Here is an 18,949-nt window from a genome sequence, read left to right as displayed (position 1 = left end):
TGAGGCGGATTCTTTCCCATCTGAGCCACCAGGGAAGCCCTATTTATTTCTTACCTAGATATTATGTGCACTCAGAAAGAATTCCAAAACAGTAAAAAGGCCCACCACTTCTCCCAACCACCCACTTCACCTCCCCACCAACTGCCCTCTTACCAGTTCCTTCCTTAAACAACTTCAAGGACATTCTATGCAATTATGTTCACAAACTTGACCATTTTTCTCTTATATATCTCTTATATAAATATTAATACTAGCCATGATAATGTATCTCGGAGAACATTTCAAATCAGTTCCTACTGAATTGCCTAATTATCCCATTTTTTTCCTTTTAAAGATTTCCCTCCAGTTTTTAGATTAGGGAATTTAGGCATTAGATTCTACCCAATTTAGAAATCTGGTATAATTTTCATAAAATAAGATTCATCCATTTTAACTGTACAGTTAATAAGTCTTGGCAATTGTATACTGTCATGTACCATCTCAACAATTAAGATACAAAATGTTTCCATCATTCTAAAATGTCCCCTCATTCTCCATTGTAATCAGTCCCCTCACCTAAAATCTAACTCTGTGAAACCACTGACCTACTTTTCACTACAAAATAGTTTTCATTTCTAGAGTTTCATTTATATGGCATTGTACAATATACAGTGTTTTTTGTTTGACTTTGTACACTTCAATATTTTTTTGTGATTCCATGGCCTTGTTGTATATATCACTATCTCATTTCTTTTTAGCACAGAGTATTACATAATAAAGGAGTTATTTACTCAATTATCAGTTGATAGATATTTGGTTTGTTCCAGTTTGGGCTTCATATGAATAATGCTGCTATGAAAATTTGCATAACACTTTTGTGTGGAAATATGTTCATATTTGCTCTTAGGTAAATCCCTAAGAGTGGAATTTCTAGGTCATAAGGTATGTTTAACTTTATAAGACACTATCAAGCTGTTTCCCAAGTGTATCTACCATTTTGTAATCTCACCTCTGATATAATTTGCCTTAATTCTTTTTAACAGCTGGCATGCAGCTGCTGGTCAAAAAGAGCAATAGAGCAAATGTTAAATTGGTGAATCTGGATATAAGAGTACACAGATGTTCATTTTACTATTCTTTCCTTTTTTCTTTAAAGTTTTTTCAAAATAAAAAATTGAAGGGGGTACTAGATTGCATGTTATATGGTATTGGACTAATTCTGAAGTTTATCTGGCAGGGTATTTGTAAGGAGAGAGTAAATTTTCAAAAAGAACAATGAAGGGGAATGGTTCCAACTAGATATCTAAACAAACTCTAAAGCTATGATAATTTAAACATTTTTATTGTCACATACAAAAACCTCCTGGATAGTCATACAGAGAGTCTAGAAAAAAGCTCATGTGGCTATGGATTTTTAATATACAATGAAGATGGCGTTTTAAAATCAGAATGGGTTAATATGTGATTATGGGACTTAACTACTAATTTATAAAAATGTTAGATCTCTATTCCATTCCCTTTACATACACCTTATATATGAATTCCTTAAATATGAATTCAGGAAATAATAGAAGTATATTAGAAGAACTGTACATGATTTTTATTAATTTGAAATAGCCATGACATTCTTAAGCAAGAAGTGAAATCCAAAAGCAATAAACAAAAGTGCTGATATATTTTGCTACATAGACATTTAAAAATTCTATTGGATTAAAAACAATGTAAAGAGTATATCCGTGCATGTTTTTGTTTGTGTGTGCTCAGTCGTTTGTCAGGTTTCTCGCAGTATAAATTTTGTATTTTATTTGTTTTTGGATGCGCTTCATTGCTGCACGGCCTTTTCTCTAGTGGCAGCAAGCAGGGGCTACTCTCTAGTTGCAGTGTGAGGGCTTCTCATTGTGGTGGCTTCTCTTGCAGAGCACAGGCTCTAGGGCGCCTGGCCTCAGGATTATTGCACGTGGGCTCAGTAGTTGTGGCTCCCCGGCTTGAGAGCACGGGCTCAGGAGCTGTGGCCCACGGGCTTAGCTGGTCTGTGGCATGTGAGATCTCCCATCAGTCTGTGTCTCCTACATTGGCAGGTGCCCCTCACCATATAGTTTGCTGATTGCATCCCCATAGTATCATGTTTCTTTCCCTCTTGAATTTGGTTTAGATTGATAGTTAAATGTAAAGGCTTGATCAGATTAGATTTCTTTTTCAAAGTAAGACTAATTTCAGGACTTCCTTGGTGGTCCAGTGGTTAAGAATCTATGCTTGCTTCGCAGGGGCCTTGGGTTGGAGAACCAACATTGCGCATGAGCATGGCATGGCCAAAAAAAAATTTTTTTTTCTTGCCTCTTTTTATCAATGTTATCAGCTATTGATTGTCTTTTCCTAGATCCATTCATTCATTAGGGTTTGGCAACTGGTGATATTTTAATCCTCTTTTCTACCGAGTTTATTAGAATACTTCTATAAGGAGAAACTTCCCCTTATCACCTATTCAGTTACCCTGAGATATTCAACTTGTATAGGAAAACCATAACAAATGTTGATTCTTTTTTCTTTACCAATTGTTAAAATAATGAGTTGATTCCCTACCATCCTTCAAAAGTGACCGATAAAGTGGGCTTTTGTAGTATCATTATGAATAAATAGATTTAATCCAATTTGAAGCTATAATTCATTGAGGCTGTAACTCTTTCTGATGCTCAAATAGTAGTTTTGGCTGGTGTGAATTTACTCAGGTTATGTCCAGAGTCCTTTGATACATCATTTGTCTTTATTAATTTCTTTGCATCCTGATAATGACAGGTTATTTTAGGCCCATCTTCTGTATACAGATCTGTCCCAGTCCTGGAATCAGCCACCTTAAGGAATCCAGGTTACTTTAACAAAATGACATTTAAAAACAACAAACTGAGTGCCAGGAATGCCCATTGGTACTGGGTTGGTCATGGACCCTAGATCTTTTCAGTTAACAGAGCTAGAAAATACAATTTAAAAAAAAAACATTAAATATATCATGAGCTCATGTTGACACTTCCAATTCAAAATAAGCTATGGAGTTTTTACTTAACATCATCAGTCTTACCTCATTATCTCTTCTTAACAGTATAAAAAATATCAGTTGTCAATAACAGCAACATTATTTTATTTTTTATTATTTTTATTCTATTTCTCCCACAATACACACTTTCAGAGCAACAATGATGCTGAATTGAAAGAGACACGTGTACCCTCAATGTTCATCGCAACACTGTTTACAATAGCCAGAACATGGAAGCAACCTAGATGCCCATCAGCAGATGAATGGATAAGAAAGTTGTGGTACATATTCACAATGGAGTATTACTCAGCTATTAAAAAGAATGCATTTGAATCAGTTCTAATGAGGTGGATGAAACTGGAGCCTATTATACAGAGTGAAGTAAGTCAGAAAGAAAAACACCAATATAGTATATTAACACATATATGTGGAATTTGGAAAGATGGTAATGATGACCCTATATGTGAAACAGCAAAAGAGACACAGATGTAAAAAATACACTGTTGGACTCTGTGGGAGAGGGCGACGGTGGGATGATTTGAGAGAGTAGCATTGAAACATGTATACTATCATGTGTGAAATAGATCGCCAGTCCAGGTTCATGCATGAGGCAGGGTGCTCAGGGCTGGTGCACTGGAATGAACCTGAGGGATGGGATGGGGAAGGAGGTGGGAGGGAGGGTCAGGATGGGGAACACATGTACACCCATGGCTGATTCATGTGAATGTATGGCAAAAACCACCACAATATTGTAATTAGCCTCCAATTTAAAAAAAATGAAAACAAACAAAAAACAATGTTGCCAATAACCACCAAAAATATAATTACCAAAAACAATTTGAGGGTTTTTTTAGATTCTTTTTGTCCTTAGAGTACTTTTGACTATGGCTGCATAGTCAAATTAATGTATCTCAGTCATCTGAGATAGTTCTTTGTATACTTACACTACCAACTCAATACATATAGAGTATTTATTTTATTTGTTTTCTCCCCAGTTTTATGGAGAACATTTAATTCCATTTTACTTTCTATTTAGGGTTTTTTTTTTACACTTTTATGTTTTGTCAGACTTTATGAGATATTAAAACATAATAAAGCTCACCAGTTTTAAGTATACTATGAAATGAGTCTGAAAAAGATATGGAGATGTACAAGCATCACCACAATCATTTTATAGAATATTTTCATTACCCCCAAAATTTCTCTCATGATTCTTTGTAGTCAGTCCCCTCCCCACATCTCTTGGCTCTTGTGTACAATTTGATGGACTTTGGTATAATACATTATGAACTGTTAAAAATTGTGGCAAAATATACTACATAAAATTGCCATTTTAATAATTAAGTGTGCAATTCAGTGGCATTAGCTACATTCACAATGTTGTGCAACTGTCATCAGTAATTCAAAAATGTTTTCACCACACCAAACAAATTCTATACCCATTAATAGGAATTCTCCATTATCCACTCTGCCCAACATGTCCATGACTATAAGCATCTTTGCCATAGACATCACTGCTGCAGACGTTTATGGCACAAATATTTTTGCTCGTAACTGATTGGCCATAAGACCATTCTGCTGTAAAAGATAAAATAACAAAAAACCAAAGAGGGACATTAAAACGACCTAATGAAACATATGAACAACAAAACTAGAAAGACTTTATTGCAAATTACAAAATCCTTAAATAAACTATAATGTGTGTGGGTTCACTGCAAAACTGTGCAAATAACTGATTTTACTTTGTGGGCTACATGTAAGCACTTATTTCCCAAGTCTTTCATTCACAGTTATATAATATATATAATATAATACATATTTTGGTCTTATATTTTTGTAATATAATACATATCATAAATATATATTACATATATTTTTATTGTCAGTGATGATTTATCTCCTTGTTCAGCATTGTACTTTTTCTTTTATGTTAAAATTTCCTTTGTGAAGAGAATTATAAGTTTCCAAATACTAAGATGTATATTTTGTAACCGAGCTTTGTATTGTGTTGTGAAAACCTTTCCACTGTTGTTCTTGGCATCTTGTCCATCAATAGATGTTCCAAAGTTCTATGGGTCCTATGCCTTCAAATCACTGAAGGATTTGCAAACTGACATGTAACCATTTTCCAATACAGTGTGCAGTCTGGTTTACACACTTCTTATAAGTTTTATCAACCTATTTTGTATCAAGTTGACATACATTGTTGTTATCATCCACTATTTTAAGACTCTTCACTGTGTAGACCATAATGAGATCCAAGATTTATGTATTATAAAAATGGGAGTTCTGCATCAAGGGGAAATAAAACCAGACTGTCAAGAAACTAAAATTGCGTTATAGACAATTAGCTATGTAGCAAATATGCTTGAAACTTAAGATGTCTATAGCAAAGATGCTTGCAATGAAAGTACCTAGAACCCTCCCCAGCCCCTTGTGACCTCTACTCTACTTTCTGTCTCCTTGAATTTGCCCAGCCTGGATGTTTCATGTAAATGGACTCATACAACATTGTCCTTTGTGTCTAACTTCTTTTGCTAAGCATGTTTTCAAGATTCATCCATGTTATAGCATGTGTCAGAATTTCACTCCTTTTCATAGTTGAATAATGTTCCATTGTATGGACATGTCACTTTGTAAAATTTTTATTTATTTTTAATTGGAGGATAAATGCTTTACAATATTGTGTTAGTTTCTGCCCTATATCAACATGAATCAGTCGTAGTTATTTGTATGTCCCCTCACTCTTGAACCTTCCTCCCACCTCCTACCCCATCCTGCCCCTCTAGGTTGTCAAAGAACACCAGATTTGAGCTCCCTGAATCACACAACAAATTTCCACTGGTTATCTAATTTTACATATGGTCATGTATATGTTTCAATGCTACTCTCTCAATTCATTCCACCCTCTCTTTATCCTGCGGTGTACACAAGTTTGTTCTCTATGTCTTCGTCTCTATTGTGCCCTGCAGATGGATTCATCAGTACCATCTTTCTAGATTCTGTATATATGTATTAGTATGTGATATTTGCCTTTCCCTTTCTTACTTGCTTCAGGCTTCCCTGGTCACTCAGACTGTAAAGAATCTGCCTGCAATGCAGGAGACCTGGCTTTAATGCCTGGATCGGGAAGATCCCCTGGAGAAGGGAATGGCTACCCACTCCAGTATTCTTGCCTGGAGAATTCCATGGACAGAGGAGCCTGGTGGGCTACAGTCCATGGGATCACAAAGAGTCGCACACAACTGAGTGACTAACACACATATTCTGACTTACTTCACTTTGTATAATAGGCTCTAGGTTCATCCATCTCTTTAGAACTGAGTCAAATGCATTCCTTTTAATGGCTGAGTAATATTTGATCGTGTGTATGTACAACAACTTCTTTATCCATTCATCTGTCGATGGACATCTAGGTTGCTTCCACGTCCTAATTATTGTAAATAGTGCTGTGATGAACATTGGGGTACATGTGCCTTTTAGGATTATGGTTTTCTCAGAGCATATGCCCAGTAGTGGGATTGCTGAGTTATGTGGTAGTTTTATTCCTAGTTTTTATAGGAATCTCCATATATGTCACATTTTGCTTATCCATTTATCTCTTGATGGAAACTTGTTTCCATCTTTTGACTATTGTGAACAAAACTGCTACGAAAATGCATGTCCAAATATCTCTTGAGCCTCTGCCTTCAACTCTTTTGGGCATGTACTTAGGAGTAGAATTGCTGGGTCATAAGGTAATTAAATGTTCAGGTCTTTGAGGAATTCCCAAATTGTTTTCTGTAGTGATTGCACCATTTATTTTCCTAACAGCAATGTATGTGTCAATTTTTCCACCTGATATTCCAGGTATTCTCAACAATACCTGCTGCTGCTAAGTCACTTCAGTCATGTCCAACTCTGTGCGACCCCATAGACAGCAGCCCACCAGGCTCTCCCGTCCCTGGGATTCTCCAGGCAAGAGTATTAGAGTGGGTTGCCATTGCCTTCTCTGCAACAATACCTAGTAGGTGTAAAAGCCCAAGGGAAATGCAAATCAAAACCTCAGTGAGATGCCATCTCACATCAACAGTACTAGTAGATGTGAAATGGCATCTCACTGAGGTTTTGATTTGCATTTCCCTTGGGCTTCTCTGGTGGCTCAGACAGTGAAGTGTCTGCCTGCAATGCAGGAGACCCAGGTTTGATCCCTGGGTTGGAAAGATCCCCTGGAGAAGGAAATGGCAACCCACTCCAGGACACTTGCCTGGAAAATCCCATGGACGGAGGAGCCTGGTAGGTTGCAGTCCATGGGGTCGCAAAGAGTCAGACAAGATCGAACAACTTCACTTAATGACTGATATGGGTTTCCCAGGTGGCTCTAGGAGTAAAGAACCTGCCTGCGAATGCAGGAGACTTAAGGAACTGTGATTTCTATCCCTGGGTCAGAAAGATCCCCTGGAGGAGGGCATGGCAACCCACTCCAGTATTCTTGCCTGGAGAATCCCATGAACAGAGGAGCTTGGCAGGCTACAGTCCATAGAGTTGCAAAGAGTTGGACAGGACTGAAGCAACTTAGCACACAATGACTAATGATGTTGAGCATCTTTTCATAAGCTTATTGGCCATTTGTATATTTTCTTTGGAGAAATGTCTATTCAGGTCATTTATTCATTTAAAACTGGATTGTTTGTCCATCTTTTTATATTTATCCCTCATTATATATTTAAAGCAGGTTTCTTATAGGCAACAATTGGGTCTTGTCTGTTTTATCCAGTCTGTCTTTTAATTGGTGTATTTAGACTACTCACATTTTAAATGTTTTTTGATAAAGTTGGATTAATATCTACCATATTTGTGACTATTTTCTATTCTTTGCAATTCTTTGTTTCTTTATTTGAATATTCTCCTTTTTTCTTCTCTAATTTTTTCTCTTCTCTAGTTTTAATCCAGCATTTTATATGATTTCATTTTCTCTCCTCTCTTAGCATGTTAATTATACTTTAAAAAAGCTTTAGTGATTTCCCTAAAGTTTAAAATATGCATTTACAACTAATCTAATTCCAAATACACTATACCAGTTCATGAATAGTGCAGGTATCTTATAAAAGAATTATAAATCCCTCCTTCCTGTCCCTTATAATGTTGTCACTCATTTCAGTTATCTATAAGCTGTAATCTCCCAACACATTGTTGTTATTTTTATTATTGATTTATTTATTTTTAATTGCGCTGGGTCTTCATTGCTGTTTACAGGCTTTCTCTAGCTGCCTCAAGGAGGGGCTACTTTTCCTCGTGGTGCGTGGGTGTCTCGTTGTGATGGTTTCTCTTGACATGGAGCACAGGCTTTAGGTGCATGGGCTTCAGTAGTTGCAGCTCGTGGACTCCAGAGCACCAGCTCAATAGTTGTGGTGCATGGGTTTAGTTGCTCTGCAGCACGTGGAATCTTCCCGAACCAGGGATCGAACTTGTCTTCCTATATTGGAAGGCAGATTCTTACCACTGTACCATTAGTGAAGTCCTGTTGCTATTTTTGAATAGTTGTATATTAGATCAATAAAATGAAAGATTTTATATTCACTTATTCCTTCTCTAATGCTCTTTTTTTTTGTTACATAGATGCAAGTTTCTGACCTATACCATTTTACTTCTCTCTAAAGAATATCTTTTAATGTTTCTTGCAAGACAGGTCCACTGGCAACACATTCCCTTGGTTTTTGTCTGGAACATTCTTTTATTTTTTCTTCACTTTTAAACATAATTTTGCAGCAATGAAGACCCAGCACAGCCACAAGTAAATAAAATAAAAATAAGCAACAACAACAATAATAATAAAAGAACCTGGTAGAGATTCTGAAAGAAAAATTTATGAAAGTTTGTGGGCCTCTTATAATTCAGCCCGCTGCTGCTGCTGCTGCTGCTGCTGCTGCTGCTGCTGCTGCTGCTGCTCCTGCTAAGTTGCTTCAGTTGTGTTTGACTCTGTGCAACCCCATAGATGGCAGCCCACCAGGCTCCTCTGTCCATGGGATTCTCCAGGCAAGAATACTGGAGTGGGTTGCCATTTCCTACTCTAGGGGATTTTCCCAACCCAGGGATAGAACCTAGGCTTACTGTACTGCAGGCAGATTCTTTACCACTGAGCCACCTGGGAAGCCTAGAACTGAAAATTAACTTTACTTAAAACAATTAAAGTGATGCTGATCAGACCACTGCATGGCCAATTTTAAGATGACTGTCAGAGCCGACTGCTATTTTTGCACATAGTCCCCTCTCTCCATCTGTGAAAGCTCTTGCCCTCTGATGTCAGTGGGGTAGGAGTTGGCCTTGGGATAGAAGTCTACTCCCTCCCTACCCGCCCCCCTCCATAGCTGGCATCCGAAATAAAGCAAATTTTCCTTTCCACTAGTCTTGCCTCTTCACTGGCCTTTGAACAGTAAGCAGCTGAACCCCACTTTCATTTACACAAACATACATTTTTATACATAGATGATATATGAAAGGATCCACAAGAAACTGGTAATTGTGGTTGCCTCAGATACGACTGGGAGAAGGCAATGGCACCCCACTCCAGTACTCTTGCCTGGAAAATCCCATGGATGGAGGAGCCTGGTGGGCTGCAGTCCACGGGGTCACTAAGAGTCGGACACAACTGAGCGACTTCACTTTCACTTTTCGCTTTCATGCATTGGAGAAGGAAATGGCAACCCATTCCAGTGCTCTTGCCTGGAGAATCCCAGGGACGGGGGAGCCTGGTGGGCTGCTGTCTATGGGGTCGCACAGAGTCGGACACGACTGAAGTGACTTAGCAGCAGCAGGAGATAGACTGAGTGACTGAGAACGCGCTGGGAAAAAGAACTAAGGATAGAAATGGGAGAGAGAGAGTTGATTTTGTCAGTTTACTTTTTATTCCTTTTCACTTTTTTACAACTTACTTTAACTTCGTGTGTGTATATTTGTAATGGGAAAAAATGCCATTGTGTCCTCTATTCTGATTGATTTCAGAACACTTTCTGGACATGGAAAGAAGAATGGTAAAACTTGGTGTCAGCTGTGGGAATAGTGGCCCATGTTCCTGGCATGATTTGACAGTAGTCAAAATTATAGAGACAGAAAGTAAAATGGTGTTTATTAGAGTCTGGAGGTGCAGGAGGGAATGACAAGTTATTGCTTAATGCATATTGAGTTTCACTTTTGTGAAATGAAAAGAATTCTGAAGATGGATGATGTTGATGGCTGTGCAACAATATAAATGAAGTTCATACCATTGAACTCTGCACTTAAAAATGGTTGAGCTGGTAAATTTTATGTGTATTTTACCACAATTTAAAAAATTGGAAAAAAACCCACAAGACAGTTATTAACATTTTAAAGTATAAATATATAGAACTTTATAATAACAGAAAAAGAACTATTAATGACAGTGAAGGATAAGTTAAGGTTTTCCCAGATTTTAAACGAGCCTAAAGAACTTATTGCTATAATAGCAGACACGCCCTAAGGAAATGCTAAACAGTTGTTCCAACTGAAACGAAAGGAGAGTAACTAAAAACTGTACAAAGAAATAAAGAACACCAGTAACTGTACCTACATAGTTAGGTGTAAAATCCAGTACTGTTGTATTTTTGGTTTGTTTCTCTTTTTTCCCTATATGATTAAGAGACAAATGCAAAAACAACAATTATCTATGTTAATGGGCACACAATGCTTACATATGTAATTTGTGACAGTAACAACATAAGGAAGGGAGGATGAAGCTGTGTAAGAGCAGAGTTTTGTATACTCTTGAGGCTAAGTTGGTTTAATTCAAACTAGATTATTATTAACCGGAGCTGTTACCTCTAACACCTGGCCACTAAGAAAATAACTAAAAACAAAATCAGAAAAAGAAATGAGAAGAGAATCAAAACAGTGCACTAGAAAAAAAATTAAACACAAAATAAGGCAGCAGCAGGAACTTCCCTGGTGGTGCAGTGGTTAAGACTCTGAGTTTCCAATGCAGGAGCTGGTGTTCAATCCCTGGTTGGGGAACTAGATTCCACATGCCACAGCTAAAGAACCTGTATGCCACAACTAAGACCCAGTGCAGCCAAATAAATAAATAAATTTTTTTAAAGAGATAAAGCACAATAGAGTCACCCCAGTGATGTTACTATGTGTTCAGGTTGCTGAATTTGAGTGCACCATCCTTGAAAAAAAAAAAATACAGTGTGAATAGAAAGACTCATCACTGCCACCCCCCACCCTTTTCTAAAAAGAATTCATAAGAAAAAATCATTAATATTTTACAAAATTAGTTTCACCCAAGGTTCACACATGGAAGAAATAGCTAAGACATAACATCATAAATTCTCACTGTGAAATCACGATAGAATCTGATATATTCTGAGTATTTGCAAGTTGGGAGAGAGCCTCAGAGATTATATTACTCATCCCCTCACTGTAGAGATGAAGTAGGTCACTGAGGCCCAAGAAGGTCTAGTGTGGGACCTTGGGGTCTAACCCCAGGGGCAGAGCCTGGGTAGAATGCAGGCCTCCTGAAACTCAGGGTTCCCTCTACTCCTTCCTCTTTATCAAAAGTAAACATGCTGCTGCTGCTGCTAAGTCGCTTCAGTCGTGTCCAACTCTGTGTGACCCCAGAGACAGCAGCCCACCAGGCTCCCCCGTCCCTGGTATTCTCCAGGCAAGAACACTGGAGTGGGTTGCCATTTCCTTCTCCAGTGCATGAAAGTGAAAAGTGAAAGTGAAGTCGCTCAGTCGTGTCTGACTCCTAGCGACCCCCTGGACTGCAGCCTACCAGGCTCCTCTGTCCATAGGATTTGCCAGGCAAGAATACTGAAGTGGGTTGCCATTGCCTTCTCTGAAAGTAAACATAAAATTCACCAAATGATAAAGTGCACATGCTAATGTGGGCAAGTTAAGGGCTTCAGTTGTATCTAACTCTTTGTGACCCCACGGACTGTAACCTGTCAGACTCCTCTATCCATGGGATTTTCCAGGCAAGGATACTCCAGTGGGTTGCCATGCCCTCCTCCAGGGGATCTTCCCCACCCAGGGGTTGAACCTGCATTTCTTGCATCTCCTGCATTGGCAGGTGGGTTCTTCCCCATTAACTGCCACCTGAGAAACCCCACACAAGGTGGTGCAGATTAGCAATTTGGTCTGCAGTGTGATTACTTTAGCCATCAGTCAGCTATGTAACCCACCTTGGAGTGGGAATTTTCATACGAGATTGTTCAGCACTCTGAGGGAAGACTCATACAGGTTAAACACTGCTTCTTGGTGGACTCAGGAAGACTCTTCATGGCTCAGCCTATGGCGGGCAGGCGGTCAGCTGCACAGCAGAATTCCAGGTGTGTCCTGGCTTCGAGCAGCATAGCGATATCTGTATGGTGCATGCAGGATAACCTTTCTTCATCCGGTCTTTCCCCAAAGGAGGGCCTTTTGGATTAATCATTCCTTCAACAAAATGGTGAACGGTCCACACCAGTATGAAGTCCACTCCTAGGCATCCTTACTATATTGATATAAACCATAACCATTATGAGGAAAGGCGTTAGCAGACACAGTCCCCGTGGTCTCTGGTGTTGGTCATGGGAAACTCGCCCTGTCAAAAGTTGGTACAATGTTGGCCTTTTGGCTACAGTTTCTTGCCCCAGGGGAAATGTCTAGTTTGCAGACCTCCTCGACAGCAGTATTCCCACTCAACTTTCATGGGTAACCACTTCCCTGCCCAGGTGCAGTGCCCGGTGTGGTTTCAGGAGCCCGGGTGATCTGGCCTAGGTCAAACAGTAGAGTCGGGCCCTTCTGGGTGTCTCCAGGTAGTGCCTTTAACAGGTAACCACCAGGGAGCATCTGTAACTGCCTGTTGGCTATCAGACCTCCTGTGCTCACTCAACATCTCTTCAAAGCCAAAGGAGTCAGCAAACCTGTCATGTTTTGTCAAACAGCTGGTTGAGTTTATAGCTTCTCAAATTTAGCCTTACTGACTTCATAGGCATCCTTGTAAAAAGCATCAAGAGCAACTCTCTTCACAGATGCTTCTCCATCCTACTTTATCTGAGGATCATCGGTGCCCATTGTAAATATTCTTGCAGGGATAGGGTCATTTTGGTGGGTAGAAACAGCTGCTCTCCAGGCCTCTTGTGAGTATAGGTATGCAACTCCCATCTGCTACAGACCCTGGGGCACTGGGGAATGCCCAAACTGCCCGAGCCTGTGAGGAACACCACACCCAGGCCTCTTGGCCTCCCACCAGCCAACCTGGGCCCCTCATCAAAAGCAGAGGCAACAAGAGGATGAGGATGAGCTAGATACAGTTTTTGGTTTTTTGTTTTGTTTTTAAAAAACCTTAGATTTCCTTTATTCATTGGTCCATTTCTACAACAAATACATCCAAAACACTACATAATAAAATTATTTACAACATTTCCAAATGAGAAGATTCTTTCTGCCCTACTACTGCTATTCACACACAGTACTTCCACAGCACATCATGAGAAGATTACCCTGTACTCTAAACTGCTTAAGAAATGTGAAAACTAATAATGTAATTGCATTAGCTCTGCTCAATATGTGGCAACATTTTAGAAACCTTGAACTTCATCTTGCAACATCAAGAGAGTTCAATAACCGCTTTCCCCATTGTGCTTTACGAAATAAGTTGCAGGGACTAGGAGAAGGACCACATTGTCAAAATAACTAACCGTATAGAAATGGATTTAAAAAGTCACAACTCAAAATCACTTTTTGTAAATTTCACACACATTTACAAATATCACGTTGTCATCCAGCTTGTTTACTTGGATTTTCTTTGCTTGGATTGCACCACATTGGTTATGTCTTTAGTAGACCTAGAGGCTGAAGCACAGAGGATGGCTCACCATGTCCATTTTCCATATTCTCAGAAGCCACAAGCTGGCTCTTCAGTTTGGGCATTTCTTTGGCTTGGAGTTTTGGACTTTTCAATTACCTCTTTGGGCTCACTGTTCTGTCCAGACACTATGGCAGCATTTGCCTTGAGTTCTAACCTGGGAACAGACCCCTGTAGTGCTGTGGCTGGAGTTTCCTTTGGGACCAAACTCTGTGAAGGGCCTGATGGTCAGCTTCAAAATTCTGGCGATTTAGGGCCTGAGTTTTCCAAGCTAGTTCCTTGTTTTCCAGGTAATGGCTGCTTATCAGCCTCCTCCAGACCAGCTGGGTGAGTATCTGGAGTATTTGGATTCTGCTAACTATTTTTCTTCTACCAAGGGGGTTTCTTCTTCAGTTTATTTGCATTGATGTTACTTTGCTTATTGTTTACCCCAAAATTGCCTGCAGAGATATCACTCTGCAATAAGTTGACCAACAATGAGTTTGTTAGTGTGACATCCTTATTGACTGGGAAGCCTAGATTCTGACCACAGAACATCTGATTTCCATTGGGTGCACCAACGAAAGGTGCACTGAAAGGCATCCCATGGCCGGAGAAGTAGTTTCAGGAGGCACTGTTTCCCTGCATGGCCTGCACATGGGGGTGGGGGCATGGTACTTTGTTGCATGCTAACATCAGGCATCATCTGAGACGAGCTATCATTATTTGCTATAGTAGCAGGATCACCATGCTGCTGGGCCATACAGGTATATGTATGTGTGTGTGTGTGTATGTATATATCTAATTTATTGGCTGTGCTGTGTTTCCATTGCTTCACAGGCTTTTCTCCAGTTGTGGTGAGTGGGCACTGCTTTCTAGTTGCAGTGCACAGGCTTCTCATTGCAGAGATTTCTCTGGTTTTGAAGCACAAGCTCAAGGGTGCACGGGCTTCAATAGTTGTGGCACATGTGCTCAGCAGTTGTAGCTCCCAGGCTCTAGAGAACAGGCTCAATAGTTGTTGGGCCATATAGTTTTAAATATTGTTTTTCTTTCACATTACTTTGTAAACATGGTTTTGTGTTTCTCCGTGTTCTGGCAGCAGCAAGCTATTTTATAATATTAGTATTTAATCATTTAAGTTTTCACTAGGGGGTTGTTTGCAGCTTTTTTGAGTCCCAATGATGTGTTTTAGTACATAGAGATTTTTTTTCTTTTATTATGTTTCACTTGTTTTTAAATTACTAGATGAGAGATCGGGTCAAAAGAAAGCCAGTAGGCTCTTGCCAAGTGTTACCTAAGTGTGCCTCTAGAAGGATTATTACCTGGCCTGTGTGTGAATATATCTGTTTCCCAAAGCTTGGTCCAGCGTTGGGTATCTAATTTTTACTTGGTTTAATGGTTGTTATTTGGAACCATACTATACTTACAGTCTTTAATTTGTATTTCCCTAATTACTAAGGAAGTTGAGTCTTTTAAAAAATAAATATATTGTTTATTACTTGTTTATCCTGTTAGGTGCTTACTCGATTCCAAGCAACAGACATTCTGAGTGCCCACTCTGTGCTAGGAGATGTGTACATCCCTCAAAGGGGCAGAGACCTAATAAAAATGATCCTTTGGAATAGGGTGGGGGAACCAGGGTAGTATAGGAAATATAAGAGTAGCTGTACTCTCTCAGTAGAAGCACAGTCCTGGCAAACTGCTTGGGGAAAGGCCTGTGGGTGGAAGACAAAGAAGGGAAGGGTTGACTCTGCCTGAAAAAGATTAGGCTTTTGCACGGTAGGTGACTTTAGAGCTAGGGCTGAATAAGATTTGTCCAGCTGAGAAAATGATGTATGGGGAGAGGGGACAATATGAAGAGAGGTCAACAGGTTGAAAAGTCTGATAATATGGTGGTTGTGTTATGGGGCTGTGACTCTTCCATTATAGCTAAGACATGGGATGCTGGAGCTGAGGAATGATGGGACATTGGCTGGAAAGGAAGAGTCAGGACTAACCTCAGGAATCTGACCTTGCTCCTGAAGAATTTTTTTTTTAAGTATTTATTTATTTGGCTGCATTGGGTCTTGGTTGTGATACAGGCAGTCTTTGTTGTGGCACAGGAGCTTAGTTGCTTCACAGAATGTGGGATCTTAGCTCCTAAACCAGGGATGGAACTCCTGTCCCCCAACATTGGAAGGTGGATTCTTAACCACTGGACCACCAGGAAGGTCTCGAATATTTTGTTCTTAAAGAGGAATGATAGGAGCTAATGTATGTTTTAGAAAGAAGTTTCTGGTAGGTAAAGAATCTGCCTGCCAATGTAAGAGATGCGGATTCGATCCCTGGGTCAGGAAGATTCCCTGGAAAAGGAAATGGCAACCCACTCCAGTATTTTTGCCTGGGAAATCCCATGGACAGAGGAGTCCAGCGGGCTATAATCCATAGGGTCACAAAGAGTTGGACATGAATTTGTGACTAAACAGCAATTTTGGTAGTTAATAAGAGGTAGACATGTTCCTTGCCTTTATGGAGCTCAAGGACTAGTGGGGGAAACAAGTGTTAAACAAGAAATCATAATTATAAGCTCTCATTGAATGAAATGAGTCCCTGTATGGGCCACTCTCTTCTTTGCTTTCCTGGTGGCTCAGATGGTAAAGCATCTGCCTACAATGCAGGAAACCTGGGTTCAATCCCTAGGTTGGGAAGATCCGCTGGAGAAGGAATTGGCAACCCACCCCAGCACCCTTGCCTGGAAAATCCAATGGACAGAGGAGCTCGGTAGGCTATAGTCCATGGGGTCTCAAAAGAGTCGGACATGACTGAGTGACTTCAATTGAAAGAAAGAAATGTCATGCTATGAGAGCAATTTATATGTAACAGGAGTAGCAGACCAACTCCAAAGGTCAGGGAGGGTTTCCCCTAGGAAATAATTTCTGGAGGGTTTTCTTCTGCTGCTCTTACACACACCTCTCACTCAAGTCTTACCATTAAACTTCACAGATAAAGGCAATGTAAAATATTTGAAAGAAACCCAGAACTGAATATTCATATTCTACATGCATTTGTAAACCTACCCAAATGATTCACCCTGACATTCCCTTGTATCTAGTTCCCAGTATCCCTTCTTTGTAAAAAATGTTAAATTTCATTTTATTTATTTACTCATTTATTTTATGTTGGCTGCACTGAGTCTTCATTGTGGTGCACTAGCTTTCTCATTGCAGCACTTGGGCTTAGTTGCCATAAGGTATGTGAGATCTTAGTTCTCTGACTAGGGATCAAACCTCATCCCCTGTGTGGGAAGGCAGATTCTTAACCACTGGACAATGAGGGAAGTCCCCAAAGTATCCTTCCATTGATGTTATCTGACTTGTAGACTGACCCCAACCTTGTGAGGCAGGCAGGCAAGTATGACTCTCAACATTTTATTGATGAAGAATGTGAGTCTCAGGTTAGGTTACTTGCCTAAAATCATGGGACTAGTTAATATGTACAGGCATTTGAATCCAGGTCTTGTAATACATACGTGGATTCTTTTTCAAGAAAATTTTTTTTTAATGATCTCAACAGGTGGTCACACCTATGTTCTTTTTATTATTTTTTTAATTATTTTTTTTGGCTGCATGTGTGGCATGTGGAATCTTAGTTCCTAACCAGCTTGCCCTCCCTGCATTGGGAGTGCAGAGTATTAACCACTGGACTGTCAGGGAAGTCCCTAGATGGAATTATTCTTGCATTGCTCATTCTTTTGTTTGTTCATTAATCCATCAAATATGCACTGATCACCTTCTGAGTGTCAGGCTATGTGTGAAGCAATCCATAACCACAAAAGGTTTTAAGCAGAAAAGTAACATGATCCAATTTAGGTTTTAGAACCTTCTTTTGGATGAGAGGATGGAAGGAAGCGGTTTTCAAAGTATGGTTTGAGGCCACACTGGGTCAGAGGGGTCTTCCAGATGGCGCTAGTGGTAGATAACTCACCTGCTAATGCAGGAGATCTAAGAGATTCGGGTTTGATCCCTGGGTTGTGAAGATCCGCTGGAGGAGGGCATGGCAACCTACTCCAGCATTCTTGCCTGGAGAATCCCATGGACAGAGGAGCCTGGCGGGCTACAGTCCATGGGGTTGGACAGAGTCAGACACGACTGAAGTGACTTAGCATACATGCACGCACTGGGTCAGTGGCTCTGGGGTTGGTGATATGCCAGGTTTGGGTACTGTTTTTTTCTCCTAATGCAATAGAACGTGCTATATTAGAGAAGGAAGTGTCAACTAATTATGAAGAGGTGCTGGCTGTAGTAATCAGGTAAGAGATGACATAAAACAGAGACAAAGGGATGTACTTGGGAGTCATTGAGCTAGCATGGCAGGACTTCCCACTCACCCTTAGCTCAGACAGTAGCTGAGAAGCGAAACTGGAATTCCTGCCTACGTCCTCTGGCTACAGAGCCTGCGGTCTTATTGCACATAGCCATTTATAGCCGCTTCATGATTTTAAATATTTTTCATTAATTTCTCTTAGCATTTGTTTTGCATATCTCCATCGTGTCTCAAACTGCCTTCAAGCCTTGTATTTCCCTCTCATTTTCATAAAGTCTAGGACAGAAATAAGAGACAGATGAGTAAGACCTTAAAATTTTTTAAATGTTTATTTATTTGGGGCTGGGTACACAGGCAAGGAAAAAGTAGATTTGATTAGATAAACATAGACTAGGGAAGAACCACAGGATACTGGGAGATGAGCATCACCTCCTCTTCTATAAACCCCTGGCAGTCTTCAGGAAGCCTGAAGACAATAATCCCAGAAGCCCAGAGGGTGACCCCACTTCCTTCCCAGGGTTATTACTGAGTATCAGGCTGGAGCCGGCAGGAATTCAGGAAGCTGTAAAGAAACAACAGCCTCAACAACCAACTCTCCAAACATCAACACCAACTACCTCGACAATAAAACTCGTTACAATTCATCTCCCTCCCACTTACAACTGCAGACCAGAAGGAAGCCTTCCAGAAGGAAGGGCTCTTTGCTGCCCCTTCCCCTCATCCCCAGCCTTGTTTTCCCAGGGTCTCGGGGAGGCGGGAAACTGACACCCTATCTCCGAATGGGGGCACCAGAGAAACGGGGGACACCTTCA

At 40.1% G+C, this 18,949-nt stretch overlaps 1 pseudogene; it reads right to left on the bottom strand.

The window, feature by feature from the left end:
- LOC102180646 lies at positions 12,314-13,153 on the bottom strand (annotated as a pseudogene).

This window comes from Capra hircus, chromosome 26 (assembly GCF_001704415.2).
Source record: "Capra hircus breed San Clemente chromosome 26, ASM170441v1, whole genome shotgun sequence".
Classification (NCBI taxonomy): Eukaryota; Metazoa; Chordata; class Mammalia; order Artiodactyla; family Bovidae; genus Capra; species Capra hircus.
The sequence above is the reverse complement of the archived record's forward strand: the minus strand, read 5'-3'. Positions and strand labels throughout refer to the sequence as shown.